This window comes from Crinia signifera, chromosome 4 (genome assembly GCF_055691185.1).
Source record: "Crinia signifera chromosome 4, ASM5569118v1, whole genome shotgun sequence".
In the NCBI taxonomy this organism is placed as follows: Eukaryota; Metazoa; Chordata; class Amphibia; order Anura; family Myobatrachidae; genus Crinia; species Crinia signifera.
The window spans coordinates 241,388,967-241,413,109 of NC_139220.1; the positions used below are offsets into that span (position 1 = coordinate 241,388,967).

Here is a 24,143-nt window from a genome sequence, read left to right on the forward strand (position 1 = left end):
TAATACAGGAGTCTTAAGTATAATGATGTAACGCTACAATAAAAAAAAGCAAGATTATCAATATTATGCAGAATACGAAAGCGTTGTTAGTATATGAATATATACTTTAAAAAATATCGGTAGAAACAATGGATTCTGAGGTCTTCAGTCTAGTGTTGTATAGTATAAGAAACAATGTACCCTCTACTATAAATGACAGATGTTGGAAGCTGAGCTGTATTATACCGCTTTCACACTGCAAAAACGTTTCAAAAACCGCTATTTTGAAACGGTATTTAAAATTTAAAATGGGTCTGAGCCTTCACATTACAGTAGATTACCGTTTTAAATACTGTTTAAGTACCATTCACATCTGTCAACCCGTTTAATCCCCTGAACACGTTTCAAGGCAGAATGCAGGGGACAGCCTATCACAGGTCTGCAATCTGTTGTTTTTACTAAATACCGTCAGAGCCATTCACATTGCAAAAAACGGCTCTGAAACGTGTAGGACTCTGCTTTTTAAACGTTTTGAAATACTGGTTATCTTTAACCGGTAAATTAACTCTGATGCTTTCCCACTGCAGCCTTAAACGTGTTGAAATGTGAAAAAAAAACAGCAATATACCGTTTAACAAGTGCGGTGTGAAAGGGGTATAAAATCTCTTGTCCGAAAGAATATATGTCAGGAAAGACACTATTTGTATATAAACTGTGTGTAAATAAATAAATAAATACACACACATATACTGTATACACACACACACACACACACACACACACATATATACATACACATACATACACACACACACACACACACACACACACACACACACTTATTTATTTTTTATAGTCAAAGTCCTGGTTTCTTCTTTTAGGCAACTAGGTTATTGGCAGCAATAAGAATATTAGGCTAAGCAGCGATGTGTCTTGCTCGATCTGGCAATCTGAAGACCTCAATCTACTCTACCATTGGTCACCACAAGGTCCAATCCCATGGACAAAGTGGTACAATCTTATGGCCCCTACACACGGAGTGATATTCAGGCATTTTTTGAGCGATTTGAAATAATGGTACTTGTTTCCTAGCACGGCCACACCGATTCTAATCTGGGGCATCGCAGGTAAAAAAATCTTATCGGTCGCATCGCATGCGTGCTAAAAAATCGCATGCGATGGTCCCGACGCGATGCCCCCGATTTCCCATAGGGAACAATGTTAAATGCCTCAATTTACCCAAATCAACAGGGAACAATGTTAAATGGTCCAGAAACCCCCCAAAACACCCCACAATGTTAAATGCCTCAATTTACCCAAATCAACAGGGAACAATGTTAAATGGTCCAGAAACCCCCAAAAACACCCCAGAACAGTGAAATGGCCCCCCAAAATTAGTTAAAGCCACCCCACGATCAACGTGAACCCGAAGCGTGGCGAGCGCAGCGAGCCCGCGAGGGGCGGCGGTACGCGTCCTCCGACCTTTTCATACCCCCACTATCCACGTCGGCGTGGAGTTGAGAATAGAATAGTGTGGCGAGCGCAGCGAGCCCGAAGCATGGCGAGCGCAGCGAGCCCCGCAAGGGGACGCGGATACCTTCACAGTTATACGCGTCCCCTCGCGGGCTTCACAGGTGTCCGTGACGGACACCTGTGAAGGCCGCGAGGGGACACGTTTACCTGTGAAGGTATCCGCGTCCGCTCGCCACGCTTCGGGCTCGGTGGCTCGCTGCGCTTGCCACACTATTCTATTCTCAACTCCACGCCGACGTGGATAGTGGGGGTATGAAAAGGTCGGAGGACGCGTACCGCTGCGCTCGCCACGCTTCGGGTTCACGTTGATCGTGGGGTGGCGTTAACTAATTTTGGGGGGCCATTTCACTGTTCAGGGGTGTTTTTGGGGGTTTCTGGACCATTTAACATTGTTCCCTGTTGATTTGGGTAAATTAAGCCATTTAACATTGTTCCCTATGGGAAATCGGGGGCATCGCGTCAGGACCATTTAATGCTTATTTAGCCACATTCGACGCGACCGACGCGATTTTTTAACTTTTCAATGCATTTCAATGGGAAATCGGGTCCATCGCGTCGGGGGCCATCGCATACCACTATTAAGGGCACAAGATCAATGCGATTGTGGCCGTGCTAGGAAACAAGTACCGAAATAATTTCACTAAATCGCTCAGAAAATGCCTGAATATCACTGTGTGTGTAGTGTTCACAGCAATGTAAATGTGCGGCACCGCGGGTCTGTATCTGGGGATGATTAACAACCCGTATGCAGATTATTAATCAGTTGGGGTCTGTGTTCTCAGCGAAGAACACTGCCCCTGACACATGGCTCAGCACACAGCGCTGTGCAGCGCTGTGTGCTGAGCGATGCAGCATTGTTCAAAATACTCATTCCCTCCGTTCACCCCATGTGTAGAGCCCATTAGATATTTGGCAATCAGAATGTATGACCAGCTCTGCTAATGTAGCCATCATTAGTCATGGAATTCAATAATTTTTGGAATAATATATGACAATAATATAAATACCTTATATTGCTGTAGCATCAACACTTATAAACATAATATAATATAACTCAGTAGTTAAAACTACAGACAAGATCTCCTGAAAAATCCTCTCCACCTTAATATGCAAAAGATTGGTGAACAAGGTAACATAACTTGCCCACAAAGGACCAGCCCAATATTTCCTCTGGCCACCAAGGAATAAGCAGCACTGTTGAATATGCTGTATTAGCCATACTTTATTGTCAGTAATAGAGCGAGGCTTCAGACACTGTACAGCAATATTGCTCTTTGCTAAATGGAAAAATTTAAGTAGCTTCCTTCCCGCAATCCATGTAACCCTTTTGTGACTGACTAAATAACAGTGACTTTAATCACCAGGTTTTTTGAAGCAAAGGCATATGGGAAAGAATCATACTTACTGATTAACATGAAGTGTTGACTCCAGGCACCAACTGTTGTAGCGTCTTCACAACTGATTTGTCTAGAAGGAAAATGACATATTGCATAAAAATGTTTATAATCTGTTCCATTTTCTATTGCACTGAGAAACTGTTCAAAATACATATGGTTAAAGGCAGCTTATCAAAAAAAAAAAAAAGAAGTTGCAAATTCACACGTGACGTCTATTGTTAAAAGAAAAAATATCACTGTCATACCATCATATCTGTGGAGATAAAAAGGTATTTTCATCTAAGTCATATACTGTAGTACAATACAACTTGTCAATTGCAGCCGACTGGCATTCAACTGTGCACTGAACCAGTTGTGAGAACAAAACTGTTACATGTGTGGACAGCTTTAAGGGGGTCATTCTAATCCATTTGGACGCGGCCTAATTCGGCTGTTTAGGGTTCGGAGCATGCGCATGGTCTTTTGTGCGTATGTGCAGCTCCCCTTTGCGAACGTCGGCGAGGACAGGGGTCGGGCCATGGGACCACCTGGCATTTCATGGCTTCCAACGCTGGGCGTTCCCATCGCTAAAGCGGTCGGATGTGTGCTGGGGACACATTCGTCCCAGCACATTTTCGCATGGTAGCAAGGGGACTCTGTGGTGGCGGAAGTGTGGATTTTCGGCAGGGCGGGCTCTCATTGCAGCTTACTGAGTTAACCGGAATCAGGCCCTAAAACAGACAGCTTACTAAACTGATAGTACAGCACTTTTTTATTTTTAGAAATATTACCTTAAACATACTGAGAGCAAACAAAATATATATATTTTGCAAATTCTGTTCAGTTTAAGCCCACAAACTAATGTTTAATAAATTTATCCAAACTGCTGAAAAAGAAAGTATAGAGTCGGAAAATACACTTATTATTACAAAGCGGACTTTCCATAAAACCGGCAACATGATCAGAGGATAAGGGAACAGGAAAGATAAATTTAGAACACCTAAATGCAATCCATCATTCTGTACTTATTTCCTTCTTCAAGGAAATCAAGAAATACAACATTTTTTTTTTTTTTTAAAGATAATCTACAGATTTAAAAGAGAGGCAATTATTTGTGGACAGAACAAAACTTTTTCCACTGAGTAATGAGATTTGGATCTCACCCAAGCCAATTCTACAGCTATTAAAAATTGGTGTCTGTGGATTTTGAGAGCTGAAATGTCTTCACTGTGACATATTTTGCAAATGCGCTATAATAAAGGATAATGTACATTGTACTATAATTGAGAAGGATAGCAGCCACGGTGGGAAGTCCCATGAACGCAGATCGTCAGGCCTTAGAAATCAAAGGTGACTTCATATTTTTAGTACATGTGCATTTTCCTTGTACACCACCAGCTTTCCTAATGAACAATTATAAGTGGTGACATTGGAACTTCGTTTTTAAACGGATATTATTTGCAATGATTTTTACATACATTAAACATTGATTGTGCCTAATAGTAGAATCCATTTTCACTTCACTACTCTATATACCGTATTTATCGGCGTATAACACGCACCGGCGTATAACACGCACCTTCATTTTAAGAGGGGATTTCTAAATAAAAACTTTATTACAGTGTTTATTAACATAATTGATTATCTGTAAAAGAAAAAAAAAATCCACCTTGAATAACAGAAGCAGGGCAGCACAGTTAGCACAGAAATCCTTCTCCTCCTCCAGGCTACAGCCAGCGCTTGGGAAGGCTGATGACGCTGCTGTAGCCAGGGAGGAAGGAGTCACTGTGCAGGGAGGAGTTTTAAGTGTGCTGCTGCTGCGAGGACCCGACGGTGAGCAGCAGCAGCAGCAGCAGCAGAGAACACGCGATTAGTAGGCGCCCCGTGGATGACAGGGAGGAGTTTTAAGCGTGCTGCTGCTGCGAGGACCCGACGCTGAGCAGCAGCAGCAGAGAACGCGCGATTAGTAGGCGTCCCGTGGATGACAGCAACGCGCATAACAGCAACACCCGGCATTACAGGCATTACAGGTACCCGCCGGGTGAAATTACCGCCGTATAGCACGCATATCGGCGTATAACACGCACCCATCTTTTCCCCCTATTTTCAGGGGGAAAAAAGTGCGTGTTATACGCCGATAAATACGGTAGGTTAATTATGATAAGTTAATTAGAGTGTATTTAGGAGTATTGTGAATAGTGTTTGGACGGGTGCCGGACGGGGTCCCGACACAGGCATTCACCCGATGTCGGGAATGCCAAAACACTGACAGCCGGGTTCCTGACGGCCCTTGGCTATTTTCCCTTGTGGGGGTCCACAACCCCCATAGAGGGAGAATAGAATAGGTGGGGCTTTGTTGCACTCGCCATGCTGTCTGGGTCCGGCCAGTCGGGATCCCGACGTCGGACCCCTACACCACACCCGTTTGGACACACTGGGGGTGATTCTGATCTCCAGGCAGTACAGCGAGCTTGGCCCCGTCCTAATGTTTTTGGGACATGGTCTATTATGCGCATGTGCAGGCCTCCCTTGCGAACGGCTTTGGCGACTTGCATAGTCGCCGAGCTATTGACATACATCGGGGCGGGCCGGACGGCAGTGGGGACAGGGACAACCCATGGGAACGCCAACTTATAGGTAGACGTGATATACATTCCTATAGAACAATGGGCCTGATTCAGAGATGTACGCTACTATTATCTTTAAGCAGTTGAGCGGTTATCGTTGACCTGTGAATGTGCACATTTTATGGATGGGTCACAGCCTGCATCTGTGATCTAGTATGCAGGATACTTGGTTCTGGCATCTCAACACAGACAACCATGCTGCATGACTTTAGGGCTACTTAGGTTTCAGTTATTGAAGGACCTGCAAACACCACTGCGTCTTTGAATGTCTTTAAGATGACAAATCAACAGATTGCAAAAATACTGTATTTATGTAAGAACACATTAAAAAAAAAAATCAAAAAAGAAAATCTGAAGAAATAAATGGCTAAATCAGAAAACGCTGATACTGTAGATTTCTTTAATGTATTGTATGAACCATGGCAAATCTGCCTGGGTTTATATAGCTACATGTGCAATGAACTTGTTGCCATTCTGAAACTCAATTGTGGAGCGCAGGGAGCCGGATGAAAGTCCCTGCTAATTACACGGTTACAAATCCTTTGAAATCTTTTAATTTCCATAAAAAATAAAAGAATACACACAATTGGTGGCTGTTGTAAACAATGGGCATTATGATTAAGAGATCTAACAAGCAGACAAAATTTTATGGAATTTGGTAAAAGAACATTTCCAAACTTTACTAGACAAACATATGGAAAAAACAGACCCACGCTGTTATCTCTAATGCTTTACTTATCATTTGTCTCATCCACTTTGAGCTGAAACAAATAGCAACATTTGCTAGCTTTTTTTTTTAGTCTGCTAGGATGCTTCTGGTTTGGTCTTTCACTCTCATTGCCATAGCACACCACTAATGGGGCCTACACACGGAGCAATTTATGGGCATTTTCTAAGCGATCTCACTAGATCATTTAGGAAATGCCCCTACATCACTCCGAACTGACACAAGGCGAACGATGGAACGAATAGCTGTGCCTAAATATATTGTAAGGTGTATGGAGGCATGCCTCACTACGAAACACAGAAGTGGCTGAACGATGACCTTACAGGTTTCATAATCAAATCAAATGATCCTGACAGTTTTCATTCTGTGATTTGTCTTCCATGTGTATACACTGAGCAATAATAGTTTAGAGCATTTTTTTCATTGGCTGACCTGAATGATTATCATTCATTTTATGGCCAGCAGTACTCCAAAAATACTTCTACATATAACTCTATGCTTTAAATTCTTTGAATTGAAAGAACTTTATTCAGACTCAAAGATCTTCGGTATTAGAACAATTCATGATTTTATATGAGGCATACATAAGAACCACCAATCGTAAAAATAAAAAAAAGCTGGCTTTTAGGAGGATTGTTACAACTGCAACGCTGTAGCATAGGAGGAAAAAAAGAAAATTATATTTACACCTCATCAATGGCTAGCTTTTACCGTGCACCTGTTGTCTCATAACAAAGTTGGGAGCCATTTTGTAGTAGTAAAATACAGTCTACTACTTCTCGAAGAACCAGGGTCATGGCCAAGGAATTCTATGTTTAGTCAACAGCTGCACTTTAAACTTGATTCAGATCAATAATATGCCCATATTAGATGTCATTAGCAAATGCCATTGGCTAGTCTGAAGAAAAAGTGATATAAGTAACTGTGCGATAGTTTTTCATGTGCACACCTATCAATTTAGATACTCACACGCATTATGTTTCTAGGTCACATTTCTTCTTCAACTTTTCTTCAAAATAGAACAGTGTAATATTGATAGCAACACAATACTGCCATGTGGCAACTCAAGTCACAATACTTTTTTTTACTATGTCAGATAAAAAAAAGTAAATGACAGAGACATTGCTTTATGCATTGAAAAGTGAGCATGCTAGTAATATAGTAGATTAAGACATGTGAGATTTGCAGACTGTTTTAAAGGATCATGGGTAATGACATGCAAACATTCCCATTATAAGCTTCATCTTCACTTCCTGACATATTAATACAGCTTACAAAGCATCATCTGGATACGGACCAACTCAGAAATAGTGCAGATCACAAAGAGACGGATAAGACATTTCGGCCCTTATTCAGATAAGAGATTTTGACTATCTATTCAAAGGCCCTTATTCAGATCTGATCACAGTACAGATTTGTTCTCGAAATGGGCAAAACCATGTGCACTGCAGGTGGGGCAGATGTAACATGTGCAGAGAGTTTGATTTGGGTGAGTTATTTTGTTTCTGTGCAGAATAAATACTGGCTGCATTATTTTTACACTGCAATTTAGATTTCAGTTTCAACACACTCCACCCAGATTTAACTCTCTCTGCACATGTTACATCTGCCCCACCTGCAGTGCACATGGTTTTGCCCATTTCGAGAACAAATCTGTACTGTGATCAGATCTGAATAAGGGCCTACATTTGTGCAAAAGCAATCACTTGTGATGAAGTCCTTCTACCAAAATAGCAATCACATAGGTATGTATTCAATGCTGTTTGCGAGTGGTGACAGCGAGCAGGGCTTCCTGCTCGCTGTCACCACTCACCCTGACAGCATTCAACGCAGCCTCCGCATCCGCCAATTCCCCCTCGCTTCGTTTTTTGAGCGAGGGGGAATTGGCGGATGCGGCTCCAGAAGCAGCGAGACCCGTGGCTAAAAACTGTGAGTTTTCTGCAGTAGCCGCGGGTCTCGCTGTTTTGGGGAAATCTCGCCGTCCTGTGATGGCGAAGATTTCCCCAGCAGGTTGAATAGTGCGAGCGGCCGTCGCTGGTTTTCAGCAATCCTCGCTGTTTAACCCCCTCGCCGGCCGCTCGCTGCGGCATTGAATACATGCCAATGTGTTACTTTTTGACCTACCTTTAATCAAATGTCAAACAGTCAACAAACCTAGGCATTAAAGTGAATGTAATAACAGTAAAAATTAAATAATCCAGTGAATATGAATTTCCCAAATTTGCAGTATATGTAAAAATGTATATTCTGCTTAAGTACAATTATAATAAAATAAACTATCACAAGTCATGGAAAACCTTTCAAATAGCAGATACATGCCATTAAAAAAGGCTCAGCCTTAAGTTAAGACATTTGTGAGCTGAAGTGAACCTCTTAACCACTGCATTGCCTGACACAGTAGTTCTCTAACTCACTGACTTGAGTTTTGAATAATTTATTCATTGGGCCATATTCAATGAGAATATTGACGGCGTGCAGCGAATCCTGTTTAGGATTCGCTGCACACTCACCACTGTCCGCCGTGTTCCGGAGCCTCGCTGTCCCCCCTATTCAACGTCGCAGGGGCTCGCTGCCCCTGACGGGGAGTGTGAACCTGAGGACGGTGGCAGGCAGGGAGATGGAAGTCTCCCTGCCTGCCCCAGAACCTATGTGGGGGGGAGGTGGGCTCCCCGGGAGCCAGGCAGCACAGGTTGCCCCCCGAGTGAGCCAGCAGGGGACCCGGTATTCACTGCACCCGATCGTGCATATGTAATGATCGGGTACAGTGAATATATGAATGTCTAATGAGCGGCTCTCGGCCCCCTGCTGGCTGCTCTGTGTAAAAAAATATATATTTTTTTTATTAAATATATATTCATGTGCTATAAGCACATGTATAAAAATAGCATGCCCCTTCTCAGAATAAAGTTCCTGATTTTTTTACACCAAATGTAAAAAAACAACACCATGAAAAGATGGCGATTTGCTACACGGTGTGGGACGGTGAAAATCACTTAGGCCCTTATTCTGATCTGTGCGGCCAGATCAGAATATGCGGCCAGGACCGTGCAGGCGAATCCTAGCCTTCCATACGGATCGCCACCTCCGTCCGTACACGGATATGTGGCGGTCCGCATGAAAGTGGACGGGGATACGCCTCCTCCATCTTGGGAGCAGCCCCTGCATTCGATGGTCGCCGAACATCGAATGCAGGGCCGCACGCTCCACCAGCGCCCGCCACCCTAGACCACATGGACACTTGTCCGTATGAAATCATGTATGGGGGCGGGCAGCTGACATCCGGCGATGTCAGATGCCCGCCCCCTACACATGCGTCACGGCTTCATTACCATGCATACGCCCTGCGTTTGCATGGGAACGCCCATGAAACGCGGGGCGTATGCATAGGGTAATGAGGCTAAGTAGCCCTTCACGCCCCTCTCCGCCCCCTGTGCGGCGTCTAAAGAATACGTGCGGCGAAACCTCTGCACATGCGCAGTGGAAAACCATCGGCGGTACGACCGCATGCGGAAAAATCCGCACCGATCAGAATAAGGGCCTTAGACGGCGAGAAGTGCACATTGAATAGAGTGATTCGCTTTCTGACCCAAAAAAATCACCTTCCAACGCGAAAATAGCACAAACTTGCCGTGAAACAGGGCAAATTATCCTCATTGAATACTGCCCATTACTTTTTATTTATATAGCACATACATATTGCGCAGAGCTTTACAGAGAATATTTGGCCATTAACATCAGTCCATGCCCCAGTGGAGCTTACAATTTAGATTTCCTACCACATGTACACACACACACATATATATATATATTCACACTAGTGTTCATTTTGTTGGGAGCAGATTAACCTACAAGTATATTTTTGGATTGTGGGAGGAAATCAGAGTACCCGGAGTTCACAAACACCGGAAGAATACAAACCCCACACAGTTAGTACTGGGAATAAAATCCATGACCTCAGTGCTGTGAGGCAGTAATGCTAAGCATTACACAGTCCGTGCTGCCCTAACAGGACTACTTTGCTTAGAAGAGGCCTGGGAGGTCTTGGAATCAGCATACTGTAATTTCATGCATGAAATACATCAGTTATTAATATACATTATTTCAACAGAGGAAGTACAGATACCAGAAACTGTAAATAAAAAAAACTGTTGAATATTTGTGGAGTTAGGGTCATACCCAATTTTTCTTACTTTTTAGTTTAGTCAATCATATTGGATTTTATATTTTAAACAAAATTTGAATTTTGTATAGTTTTAAGGAGATATATACATCTTCTTGAAATAAATGTAGTAGGTGTGGGAGTCAGCATTTATTTGTAGCGCCTTTTAAATAAATGTAAAAATAATTAGCAAGTTTGGTACTTATATGTTAGTTGGGCGCCCACTATAGTTGGTATGCTCATACCCCCACTATCCATGTCGGCATGGAGTTGATTTTATATAGTGTGGCGAGCGCAGTGAGCCACCGAGCCCGAAGCGTGGTGAGCGCAGGGAGCCCCGCGAGGGGACGCGGAAAACTAAGCAAATAGCTTAGTGGGCGCCCAACATATAAGTACCACAAGTTTCATAAATTAACCTTAATATTTTATTGTTTCTATATTATATGGTATCAAAGATTTTACTTGTTTCCCACAACTAGATTAATTCTATCCAATTTTCAAATACGTATTTTGTGCATCCATATACTGTAGATATGGACACAACCTTTCTTTTTAATGGAAAAAATATATAGCAAGATATAGCATTTCTACCTTCCAAACAGACAAACTAAGGAGGTTATTCAGGTTCAATTTGCAGCTTTGCGTGTAGTTTAAATGCCGCCCGCACAAACACCACCCCCTCCCCTCACATGCCAAGTTCCCCCGCACACATACGAATGGATGCTTAGCATAAACATCCAATCGCAGCTTCGTGCGGGGAGGAAATCATTCGATGGTCGCCGACCATCGAAAGATTTGTAAGGCGCACGCAAATCTAAGACACTTTGGTGCCTTAGATATGCGAGATCCCTATACGGGAAGCGGGAGGTGCCCGCACCCTCGTCATCGATGAATTACCGTGGGAACGCCCAGCATTTTCATGGGAACACCCATGTAATGCTGGCCGTTAACATGGGCGCAGCCCGCCACCAGTACTGCTAGGTGCGAATGGGGCGGCAAATAATCAATTTGCCATGCCGGCACGCACCAAGTGGCTGCACATGTGCATAACTGCTTATGCGCAGTCGCTAAGCATCACTCCCCCGCATGAACGTTCATGTGGGGGAGCGGATTTAAATCTGAATGAACACCTAGGTCATTTTCAGTAAATAGACCTAACATTTATTTTGGGAATGTTGTGCATTATGTTTCAGATGTACAAAATCATTCACACAGGTGAGGCAGCCATTTTGTGTTCAGAAAAATATTCTTAACAATGAAAAGCACAATGCAATAGGTACACTTTAACCTCATAACATGCAGGGCTGTCTTAATGGCATTGTGGGTCCTAGGCAAAGCAATGTACTGGGGCCCCTACTTAAGTAAAAAATGTATAACTTCCTGCAGTGTTTTGCCACCTGCTATCAGCCATCCAGCAATTACCATGCTTACAGCCAGTAACTCTGTGGCTGCAGGCTGGTAGAGATGGTTTCCCAGCAGCTCTGATTTTGTGTAATTCACAACCAAACCAGCCCGGGAGCAATCTCGGTACTTGTGAGTTATCTGGGCGTCCGATTTTGGTACTAGATCGCATGCGATATCGCATGCGATTTGCATGCGATTTAGCATGCGATTTGCTATTCATTTCATTACCCCACTATCCCCAAAGTGTGTCTATCAACGTGAACCCGAAGCGTGGCGAGCGCAGCGAGCCCGCAAGGGGCGGCGGTACGCGTCCTCCGACCTTTTCATGCCCTACTATCCACTAGGGCGTGGAGTGAGAATAGAATAGTGTGGCGAGCGCAGCGAGCCCGAAGCGTGGCGAGCGCAGCGAGCCCCGCGGACACCTGTGAAGCCCGCAAGGGCACGCGGATACCTGTGAAGGTGTCCGCGTCCCCTCGCTGCGCTCGCCACGCTTCGGGCTCGGTGGCTCGCCACACTATTCTATTCTCACTCCACGCCCTAGTGGATAGTAGGGCATGAAAAGGTCGGAGGATGCGTACCGCTGCGCTCGCCACGCTTCGGGTTCACGTTGATTGCCACGCTTCACGCTAAGGGGATAGTGGGGTAATGATGAATAATGAAACGGATAGCAAATCGCATGCGATATCGCATGCAAATCGCAAGCACCCAAAATCGGGAGCCCGGATAACTCACAAGTACCGCAATCTCTAATAGGGCCAGATGTATCAAGCTTCAAAAAGTGATAAAATGGGGAGTGATAAACAGCCAGCCAATCAGCTCCCATCTGCCATGTTACAGGCTAGATTTGAAAAATGAAAGGTAGGAGCTGATTGGCTGGTTGTTTCATTAAGCCTCACAAGAAACTCCAGACGCACCAGCAATCCCCTGCTTAATGGCATTAGGATTGTGGGGCCCTAGTAAACACATGTGTTAGGATGGCCCTGATAACATATGCATATTTATGCACTTTGGAACAGTCACACTTACAGTTTATGCAACTTTATTATATATGTATACATTTGTTAATTATCTCTAAAAGCAACAACATAGCAAAGGGGTTGAAAAATGAAAATATACAAGGTAAGGGAAATAGGGCTCATTATTCAAATTGTATTTATACAAGGAGAACACAGAATACCCAATGTATATATGGAGATAGTGGGCGGGATTCACTAATAACCCCCGCTGCACATCGCCCGCATTCGCATTGTTAATAATCGCATATGCACTAACATATGCGATTATTAACTCAAATGCGATGGCGAAAACAAAAATTGTGTACTCTTAAGTAGCATAGTCTGCTTAACCACATAACCTATGTCTTTATCTTTCGAATAATCACCACCGCACAAACTGCTTGTTAAAAATAATCTACATGTTTATTATTTTTGTTAAAAAAATAATTGCAATTATATGACATACAGCTGCAATACTGTTTTACTGTATGATTATGCCTGTACAACTTTTGAAAATAAAAATTACTCAATTAAAAAAAAAAAAAATATGCGATGGCCGGCGATGTGCAGCGGGTTCCCCCCTCCCTGCCGGAACCCTTACACAGCTGTAAGGGCTCCGTTTCCTCCTCCCTGCACTCGGAGGAGGAGGCTGCCCGGACACAGGTGAGGGGGGTGCGTCGCAGATCGGCGGGGGGCGCGGGGGGGACACGAAGGGAAGCCCATAGGCTTCCATGGGGTTATGCCATCTAGGACTGGCGTAACCCCCCACAGTGAAGCCCCGGCGGTGGGGCTTTGCTGCATATGAAAATGCGGTAAAAACCCCGAAAACTGGGTTTTTATGGCATTTTCAGTTTGGTGAATCTCGCCCCCTGTGTATATGTGCCATTTTAGAAATTGTGATAAACAACTAATCATATATAACGTACTGTGTGCCTATATGGCCGATGTATGGCTCTTCAGCACCTTATTTACACATCCATTCTCTATTGGTGATTGACAAAACCCCAATTTTATTGATACCTGAGCTGCACGTCTCTTTTTTCGCTATTTATTCCAAAATAATTTTCTCTGTATTCTTCAGCACCTTAGGCAAAACTTCCCCAATACTGACTTTCCAGAACCACATGTGAAAGCTTGGAAGTGGTTCAACACCTGCTGTTTGCATTAACCCTTTGAGTGCCAAGTGAATTTGTCAAAATAGGTGTGAAAATTTCCAAACATTTTATTATATATATATATATATATATACACACAGTATATATATATATATATATATATATATATATATATATATATATATATATATATATATATATATATATATATATATATATATATATATATATATATATATATATATATATATATATATATATATGTATATATGACAGCAGGTAGTGGACCAACGGCGCTGACAGGTGCAACTACTCCAGCCAATTTAGAAGAACTTGGTAATCAGGTTGATTTAGCAAGTCAGCACTAAATCCAATTTTTAGGACTGCAGCCTCCTCCAAACTCCCTGGACTCTGGGAGTAAGCAATGGATCTGTCAAAAAAGAGGACAGGAGGGGCGCTCCATAGTGCATAAATGACAGTTTTATTAAAATGATCATAAAACCACTTTCAAAAAAAGAGACAAACAATTGCTTGTACCATAAAAAAGAACGCTGTGGGCTGGGTACCACAAGGCTTTTGTATATACAACACGACCCGGCAAACTCCTACCAGCCGTCCGGAGCACTATCGCCAACCAGGATCACCCACTGGGAACACCGATGGTGAGAACAGCGTGTCGTTGGAAGCCGTAGGAACAGAGGCGTGCAGGGGAGCCGGGTACACACACAGCAGACGTCACAGGCCTCGTTCTTTTTTATGGTACAAGCAATTGTTTGTCTCTTTTTTTGAAAGTGGTTTTATGATCATTTTAATAAAACTGTCATTTATGCACTATGGAGCGCCCCTCCTGTCCTCTTTTTTGACATATATATATATATATATTATATTATACTATACTATACTATACAACATAATATCTGCTTTCCTACATTGGGAAACATATTCCTGGCTACACACTATGCAATCATCATACACACTATGCAATCATCAGCCTGAGATAATCTGCAGATCGGGACCAAAACTGTATACTCTCTTACCAGCATTTAGCTTAAAATACATATTTAGTTACATAAAGCAAACATACACACACACACACACACACACACACACACATATATTAAAAAAAGTGGTAACAACCAACCAACCAATGTTTCGGGGCAGCGCCCCTTTGTCAAGGTGCAGGTGAGAACGGTGGGTCTCACTTGCACCTTGACAAAGGGGCGCTGCCCCGAAACGTTGGTTGGTTGTTACCACTTTTTTTAAAACAAATATTTCACCCAGACCCAGGAATGCCAGTCTCTTTTTTTCTGCTGCATCTACACCAAGACAGGCACTGTGGGCACACAAATACACTAGGGGTAATATTTTTGTTTTTCAGTTGCCAGCTAACCTACCAGTATTTTTTTTAGAGTGAAACGAGAAACTGAAGAATCCAGAGAAAACCCAGGAATTGAGCTAGTAAGCAGTAATGTTAACTAATATGCCAACCGTGCTGTGTAAATACACACTTCACCACACTGTCTCTATTTGAGACTACTGCTATTATCAGGTCAGGAAAGGGTGTGGCCTCCTGAGAACGTGGGTATTGTGGTTGTCCCATCCAGCATTGTACACTGTTAGGACAGATCCTCAAGTAGTTTGGTTTCATAATGGAAAGAACCTCATTGGATACCAATATAGGTTTGAGTATAAAATCACAGTATGCTAGGTACCACACCAAGCAAAGCACAATATAGTATTGTGAATCTTCTATATCGGAAACCTTAACCTTGAGGAAAACAAGAAGACTCACATTTTAGCCAGGCCATGTGGGTAAATTGTGTTTAAAAAAAAAAAAAAAACTGGAAATAAACTGAAAAAAAAAAAAATATATATATATATATATATATATATATATATATATATATATATATATATATATATATATATATATATATATATATATATATATACACACATATAATATGTGTGAAAATTAAATATTAATGACTTTTTATAATGTAGTATTGCCCTCAGTCTGTCCAAACACATGCTTTGCCATGCTTAATAAAACTCATTTCTAAAACACCTCTCAAACCACAACTATTTATAGTTCAAAACTTGTCCTTGCCTCTGGCAATGAGCATGTAGCTTCCCCATGGGCAACGAGCATGTAATCCCCACTGTGCAATGAGCGTATATCTCTCCCTGGCAAGGAGCATGAAACTCATGGCAAAGAGCATGTAACCCTCAGGCAAAGAGATGTAACTCCTGGCAACGAGCATGTAGGTATGCGCAGACAGTAGCGCAAGTAGAAATATATTGCTACTATACCCCCCCCCCCCCCAAGACAAGTCACCCACCGGCTGAAGCTTTAGCCTTTCATGTCTCCAATGTCTCTAGGTATAGTGAGGCAGTAATCCCACCTACTATTGTGGTGGCTCCGCCCATTGTTGTTTTGATGCCGCCCACATGAGGCCCTTCCAGAAATTTTCCAGGGACACTTTTAGTCCACAATCCGCCCCGCATGGATGCAAGTTTTAGGGGGACTGTAAGAACATTCTGTGTGTAGAATATCAAGTATGGGAATTGCAAATGCAGAATTCATGCAAGCATGCAACAGAAGAGTTTTGCTCAATAGAAAATTATTTCACCAAAAACACAGGGCTAATCACTACAACAGAGATACTAAAAAAATGGGTTTATTGTCATAGGGAAAAAACAGTTCCCAAGCTGGTGCCTCTGAGTGGAAGAGGAGGAAGGGAATGCAAAAAGCAAATGCCCCTCTTTCAGAGGTTAACAGCCTATTTCTGAAAAGCACCGAAGCTCTCGAAAAACATCCCTTAGTAGTGTAGGATTGAGTATTGACAGAGGGATTCCAGATCCAAGCATTGACTGTGGTTTTGTCACCCTCTGGAAGCCTTTGTCCTCATACCACAGTCTGCTGTCTTAAATCATTGCTGTCCAAAGGGTGGTAAGAAATTAATCTCTGTAAACACAACCACACCCATTTACACACAAGTACCGACCATCAATAATTAACATATCCAAGAGACTTCTAGACACATCTTCCTTGACCAACTAATCAATGTGAAAATGGTTCTATTCATGTTTCTGAAAGGATGTACCAACCATCAATTCCTTTCTAGAGGAACTCCTGATTTCCTACATTACATTACCCCCCTTCAGGTAATTTTATAAAGGAAATTGGGAGCTGAATAAGAATGGATGTACAATTGTACAGATCAACCAACCACAAAAGGGGAAAAATCCCTGTGCTGCAGACTGGATGGCAGGGGAAGGGTAGTCTAGTAGACTCCCTACTTTGACAGGACATGTGTCAGCATCTCCCTTACAACTATTCTGGATAAATACAAAATATTGAAGGTTAGTGCTTGTGATTGTAAAAAGCACGGCTCCATTATGCCGAATGGATAACAAACTTTGTAAGGACTTCGGAGGAAAAAAAAAAAAAGTTTAAAAAGACGGTGAAGATTGTCAAATTAATTACACACATACACCTACTACAAAAATAAAGTTTAATTAGGTACAACAAAGCAAGGTATTGAGGCCTCTTGTCCACTTTTTGGGGACACCAGCATATTTTAACATAAGGCTGGTAGGTTTGTAATTCTAATAAAGAACCTCCCAAACGGACTAGGCAGACTTGTGTGGAGGTTTTACTACTCACAGAAATTGAAAGGAGCAATGATTTTAAAATCTATGCATTTACTATCATAGTGGTATTAACAGAGCTGGTGTCTAAAACAACGACAGGCCTCTGTCCTCAATCGAGGAGGCTAATTAAACAATTTTATCAGACATTGGGCCTGTTAACCCAATTCCCACATGATCCAATCCAATGAAACTTGTCATATAAAAGTGTTCCCTGGCTGTTTATGGGTTCCTATTCTGAAAACATAAAAGCAGTTACTGAACTCTCAAAACTGATGTGCAGGTAAAAACCACAGGTACAAACCCAGGTCTCAGTATTTTAATACAAAATGGTGTAGCAAGTGGTTAAAGCCCCAAATACACTAGAGGATATTGTGAATAATATCACTCAGAAAGGGGCTTCTGAGCAATATCGTCTGGTGTGTACACTCACAATAGTAAACGATGCCAGCTATCTTCTGAACACAAAGATATATATATCCGAATGACCTGCCTGTTCAGTGGGTTCTGTTGATGTCACTGAACGATATCAGTGGCCGTTATTGTTCAATGCATATATAAGGACCTGCTGCCGATATTGTTAATTAGATCGGCCACGGCCCCCATCGTTTAGTGTTTATGGGGCTGTATGCAACTAGAAGACATGAAACTGTCCAGTTGTGAGGTAAGTAGGTGAAAGAGTGATAAGAGAGATTGTGATGAACAGAGACATAAAAGATTGCAGAGAAGAAAACACAGTGTGCAGAGAAATGGAAAGAAAAAGTAGAGAGAGACATGGAATTAAAAAAAAGGATGAAAGACAAAAAAGATGAATAGAAGGAAGGGAGAGAGAGGCAGGAGAAAAGAGCAAGCAAGAGCGACAGGAGGCCAGATAAGAGAAGAGAGTGAGCAAGAGAGGGAGTGGGGGAAAAGAGAGTGAGCAAGAGAGAGAGTGGGAGAAAAAAAGAGTAGGGGGGGGGAAAGAGTGGGGGGGAAAGAGTGAGCAAGAGAGAGAGTGGGGGGGAAAGAGTGGGGGGGAAAGAGTGAGCAAGAGAGAGTGGGGGAAAAGAGTGGGGGGGGAGAGAGTGAGCAAGAGAGAGTGGGGGGGAGAGTGAGCAAGAGAGAGGGGGTAAAAGAGAGTGAGCAAGAGAGGGGGGGAGAGCAAGATAGAGAGCGGAAGCGAAAGGGAGGGGGAGAGAGAGAGAGCTCAAGAGGGTGAGAGGGGAAAAGAGGGAGAGAGGAGGAGAGCGTGACAGACAGGAGGAGATGAAGAAATAAGACAGAGACAAGAGAGAAAGAAATAGGAGAGACGGAGAGGACAGAGAGGAGGGAGAGGGAGTAACAGAAGACAGAAACGAGAGAGATACAGGATACATAGGAGAGAGATGCTCCGACCATCAGCAGCTCACTCTAGCAGTAGATGCAACAGCAGAGTTATCAGCAGAGGGAGCGGGCTGGCAGTGAGCGCCCCACACACCCCCCGGTACAGGATGACACACACGCTACCAGCCACTGACATGACAAAGTTTATTATAGTTACTAGTCTGCAGACAAGGGATGTAGGAAACTTCCAGCGTATGACTATCCTTAGCCTGGGACTGGCTGAGAAGGACACGCACAGCCCAGCTGGGATACACGGCTTATGTTACCCCGTATTACGCTGCCCTGGCACCTCTCATCTGCCCTGGCACCTCTCATCTGCCACTTTACCTGCCCGCTGTGTCCCCCCCTGCAGGCGACCTCTCCCCTCCTGTGGCGTGTACACCTATACATGACAGCGGCGGTGTAGGTGGAAGTGAAAGAGAAAACACGCCAGTGGCTCCCACCCCCCACCGACCGCACACACCCCTCCCCAGCACCGCGTCCCCGCACCGACCCTTCCCTAGGGAGAGCACAACACCAGACAGGGACCTCTGAGGGGTCAGGGGCAAAATGACCAGAAACCCGCAAGAGAGGGAACTGCGTGATACGGGAGGAAAGTGAGTGACTCACCCGGTCAGTGCAGGGGGCTCCCAGCCGGAGGGTCTCAGGGGTAGGCGGCTGAGGTGCTGCCGCTGCTGGGATGTCTGCTTTCCCCCGGCGTGCAGCACCGTCTCTCTCCGGCAGGCAGGAAGAAGGGAATGAGGCAGGGCTGACGTGAAGGGATGCAAAGCAGCAGCTCCTCCTAAGCCTCGGTGAGAGAAAGAGGCAGACTGGGGAAGCACAGAAAGAGAGAGAAACAGCAGCAGCCACCCAGCCGGGAACCTTCTCTCTATCTATCTCTCTCTTTTGTTTTCTCACTTCCTCCCCTCCTCCTCCTCCACCAAGTTTTCTTTCTTTCTTTACACCAAAGACTGGGGATTTTTCTCCCTTTGAAACTCTTCTACAGTAAGCTCTTTAAAAGCAGAACTTGTTTTTTTTTTATTATTGTCTTCTGTCTTCCTCCTTTCTCTTCCTTCTTTTTTTCCCCATGTAATCTTGTCTCAGTGTAAGGTGTATACAAAATATGAAATATGATAGTGGTGCCATGAATAATTTAAGTAAGAAGGCTCACCTCAGTAGAGGTGACACATTTTCTGGAGATATATGATAGGCAGCGCTGAGAATTATAATGAAATGAACATATTCTCATTGTATCACTGTTTTGGTTAAATGTCATCACTGGAATCTGCAGACACATATTAGTGTGTGGTGACCTCCGTCCTGTGCCATACACTCCTAACATCCCTTTTGCAGATAACATCTCCCTACCTTTTTTCCTCTTATTACATTTCTTGGTAATTACTTTAGGCCAACCATCCCTTTTTTTTTTGTACACGCCATATGCTGTATAATTGAATAAAATAATTATTCAAAATGCCTCAAATTAAAATCTGTATCAGCTTAGCAAATATGATTTAAAACCATAATATAATGCTCAGTTATTAGGGTCTAAAATATGATGTCCTCATCCCAAAGGCTGGTTTTACCTGCATATTGGGAGCAGCATTTTGTGTCATATCCAGGGGTTAAAGTGAGGGGTAACATCATGGTGGAACTGAGTTCCACCACCTCTAATGGCATCCTATATAAGAAAAGGTGCTCCTCACCTCTATGGGGTGAACTCAATGGTTGTGTGCGCTGGCGGCCACTAGATAGCACTCCGAAAGAGCAAATAAAAGTGTTGTTCTGCTAGCCACCAGCATTGACCTTACTTTTGTGTTGTTCTGTCATTTATACAGGTTGGTAACAAATGTTAACAATTGTATGAAGTAGAAATTTGCTGCTTCTTAAATTTAGGTCTCACATCAGCCAAAAATAACCCTGTTGTGTATAACTCATCCAGCACTTGTACCATTTGTACATCTCAAATTATTCTTACCTACCAGTATTTAATAGGACCAATAGAGGCAGGGACTTTTTAGAAGAGGAGGCCCATGTGCAGCTTCCTCCAGCCGGGCTTCCTCCTTTATGCCAGGAGCAGTGCCCGCTTGCCCGCCGCCTCGGACAGTAGAGTCTGAGCACTAAAACGGTCAGACTCTACAACGCATGCGCAAACAGCTGGAAAAATGGCATAGTGGCCATTTTTTCTGCCGATTCTGGCAGCACTGCTGCCTTCCTTGTGGGACTCCGAAAGGGTGAGTATTAAAGAATGGCTACAGTGTGTGTGGTGTGGATGCCCCTGGGAATCAGGCCCGTGTATACTGTGCACATTGCACTCATAAGCCACTTAAGCAGCATGGCGCGCCTTGCCTGCACAGTCTATGTTTGCTTTTAACCTTGATGCCATGGGATTGTGCATCGGGATCAAATCTAGATCGAATGCAGCTGTACATGTGCGATTTAGGGTCACTTTGTATTCAATTTGGACTATATAGTCAATGTCAAATAGAAAGTGACCCTGAATTGCACCATGTGTACACAGCATAAGAACATAGACTGTATAGCACTTATACGATATGGCCCTTTTTTCACACATTTTCGACCACAATTCAGACTGAATTGCGTCCTCAGGATTCATATTCGCCTCTTGAACTCTGCATCCGAGGGAGGTCCAGCGGGGATGTAGGACACATGGCCACCATGAAGTCCACTCGGCTATCAATAGACTCCCAGCCATTCTGGGAGGGTAGACAAGTATGGTGCTGATAGCAATGTTTTTTTTTGTGTTTTGGTGTAAAGCTAACAAGAGCCTCTCTTACAGTACCTGGCACTCGGTAGCTTGATTGAATTTATATATCTCGAATAGTAAGTGAATAATAAATAAAAAATTCAGCTGCTGCAAACGCTTCTATGAGTCCGTCTAGACTCACGTTGAAAAACACTGAAAAATGGGGGGAATTGAAGTAAGTTTGCGCTGCTGAATAATATTGCTAGAAACACAGTATAATCGGCTGGATAAATTGAATGATTGACACACTGTTGTTGTTATAACCTTTATATAAAAGTAATCATATAGAAATACACAATTTATACAATATATAAAAAATAAAATGTCAGGTATAGGACAAATCAATGTTGAATTGGAATCCCGATTTTATAGGTTGTGATAGATTTTAGGAAATTCAGCAAACTTTCCTTGATGAGTGGGAGTTCACACTAATATGCATATAGGCCCTTATTCTGGTTGGTGCGGTCAGAGCCGCACACGGGGCTCCGACCGCACAAACCAAGGGCCGCCCACCCGACGGATCGCCACGGCCGTCCGTACACGGACGGCTGGCGATCCGCACAAAAATGGTGGAGGCTACGCCTCCACCATGGTGGGAGCTGCCCCCTGCCTTCGATGGTCGACGACCATCGAAGGCAGGCCCGCACGCCGCGGCAGCTCCCGCAAGCTCAGACCACACGGACAATCGTCCGTGTGGGAGCTTGAAAGGGGGCTGAAAGCTGACATCCGGCGACGTCAGCTTTCCGCCCCCATGTCATGGTAATGAGGGCGTCATGCCCTCATTACCATGCATACGCCCCGCGTTTGCATGGGAACGCCCATGAAACGCGGGGCGTACACATAGGGTAATGAGGGGCTGAAGCCCCTCACGCCCCTATACGCCCCCTTTGCGGCGGACGAAATCCGTCTGCGGCGAAGGGGGCTGCACATGCGCAGAATGACCTCTGCGCATGTGCAGAACAAAAACATCGGCGGTACGGCCGCACGCGGGCCGTACCGAGCCGAGTAGAATAAGGGCCATAGTGAGGATTTAAAAGTACCGGTAGGAAAGGTCCAATTTGTGCACAAAAAATATATGAAAAAGTATGAAGAAATATATAATTTTTATGTTGACCGATGTTTATAATAATAGTGGCACATGGAGGTATTATAGCAGTCACAGGTTTTGTAAGTTATGCTCACCCTTTTGTAGTAGCACTCTCTCTGTGCTAATTGATGCGGGGTCCCGGCAAATAGTCCCAGTTGTTTTTCGGGGAGATGGTGTAGCTTATAAACCTGGCGTTCACCCTCCTCGGCAGCAAGCCGGTGTAGTCCGCCTGTGGTCAGTGACGGAGTCACCATCCTGGCCGCAGCGGCACACAGGGTGAGTTGGTGGTTATAGAGGTCCTCTACCCAAATGGGGAGCCGGATGATTCACATCCTCACTATGGGCCTTATTTTGGTTCATTCTTTCTGACAAAATCCTTCTTAGATGGACAAAACCATGTGCACTGCAGGGGGGCAGATGTAACATGTGCAGAGAGAATTAGATTTGGGTGAGTAATTTTGTTTCTGTGCAGGGAAAATACTGACTGCTTTATTTTTACACTGCAATATAGATCTCACTTTGAAGTAAAACCCCACCCAAATCTAATTCTCTCTGCACAAGTAACACCTGCCCCCCCTGCAGTGCACATGGTTTTGCCCATCTAAGAAGGATTTTGTCAGAAAGAATGAACCAAAATAAGGCCCCCAATGCATATTAGTGTGAACTCCCACTCATCAAGGAAAGATTGCTGAATTTCCTAAAATCTATCACAACCTATAAAATCGGGATTCCAATTCAACATTGATTTGTCCTATACCTGACATTTTATTTTTTATATATTGTATAAATTGTGTATTTCTATATGATTACTTTTATATAAAGGTTATACTGTGTTTCTAGCAATATTATTCAGCAGCGCAAACTTACTTCAAGTATGGTGCTGATGCTTCCAATCAGCAAGATGTAGTAGTTTATAAAACATTCACACATGACTGATTTATATTCGAATTAGCTGTACATCCCATAGTCCATGACAGGTGTATTCTGGAATCAATGTAATTTTTTTCTTTTATTCCTGATGTTTTAGCCTCTGTCTAGACGTCTGTAATGTTTAGATTGCCACCTTTAATTCTGCTTGGCCCCTGAACATTTTTAGATGCTGCCTGCCTTGACCCTGACCTTTTAATTTTTTTAGACTCTGGGCCTTTAACCCCTTCACGACATTTGACGTATATATACGTCATGGCCGGGAAGTACTTCCCGACACATGACGTATATATACGTCATGACTTTAAACTGTCACTGCGTCTAGAGACGCAGTGACAGAGGGACGATGTCTGCTGTCCCTGACAGCAGACATGTCCCTGCATGCCCAGGGGGGGCTGCGATGCCGCCCCCCCGTCGGCGATCGCTGTGATTGGCTGTTCAGTGTGAACAGC

General features: G+C 43.6%; 1 protein-coding gene across 7 annotated transcripts in view; it reads right to left on the bottom strand.

The window, feature by feature from the left end:
- The window catches only part of ZNF710 (zinc finger protein 710), an 80,649-nt gene extending 57,642 nt beyond the window's left edge, over positions 1–23,007 (bottom strand). For 2 of the 7 annotated variants that reach the window (XM_083184143.1, XM_083184145.1), the window contains exons 1-2: positions 22,860–23,007; positions 2,918–2,979 (exon numbers count right to left, since the gene is read on the bottom strand). The gene's annotated coding sequence lies outside the window, so the exon portion shown is untranslated. Of the gene's footprint in view, positions 1–2,917; positions 2,980–19,540; positions 19,841–20,892; positions 20,994–22,859 lie in introns of those variants that run through there. The other 5 variants (XM_083184147.1, XM_083184146.1, XM_083184144.1 and 2 more) reach the window with 5 other exon arrangements.
- Positions 23,008–24,143: the final 1,136 nt, after the last annotated feature.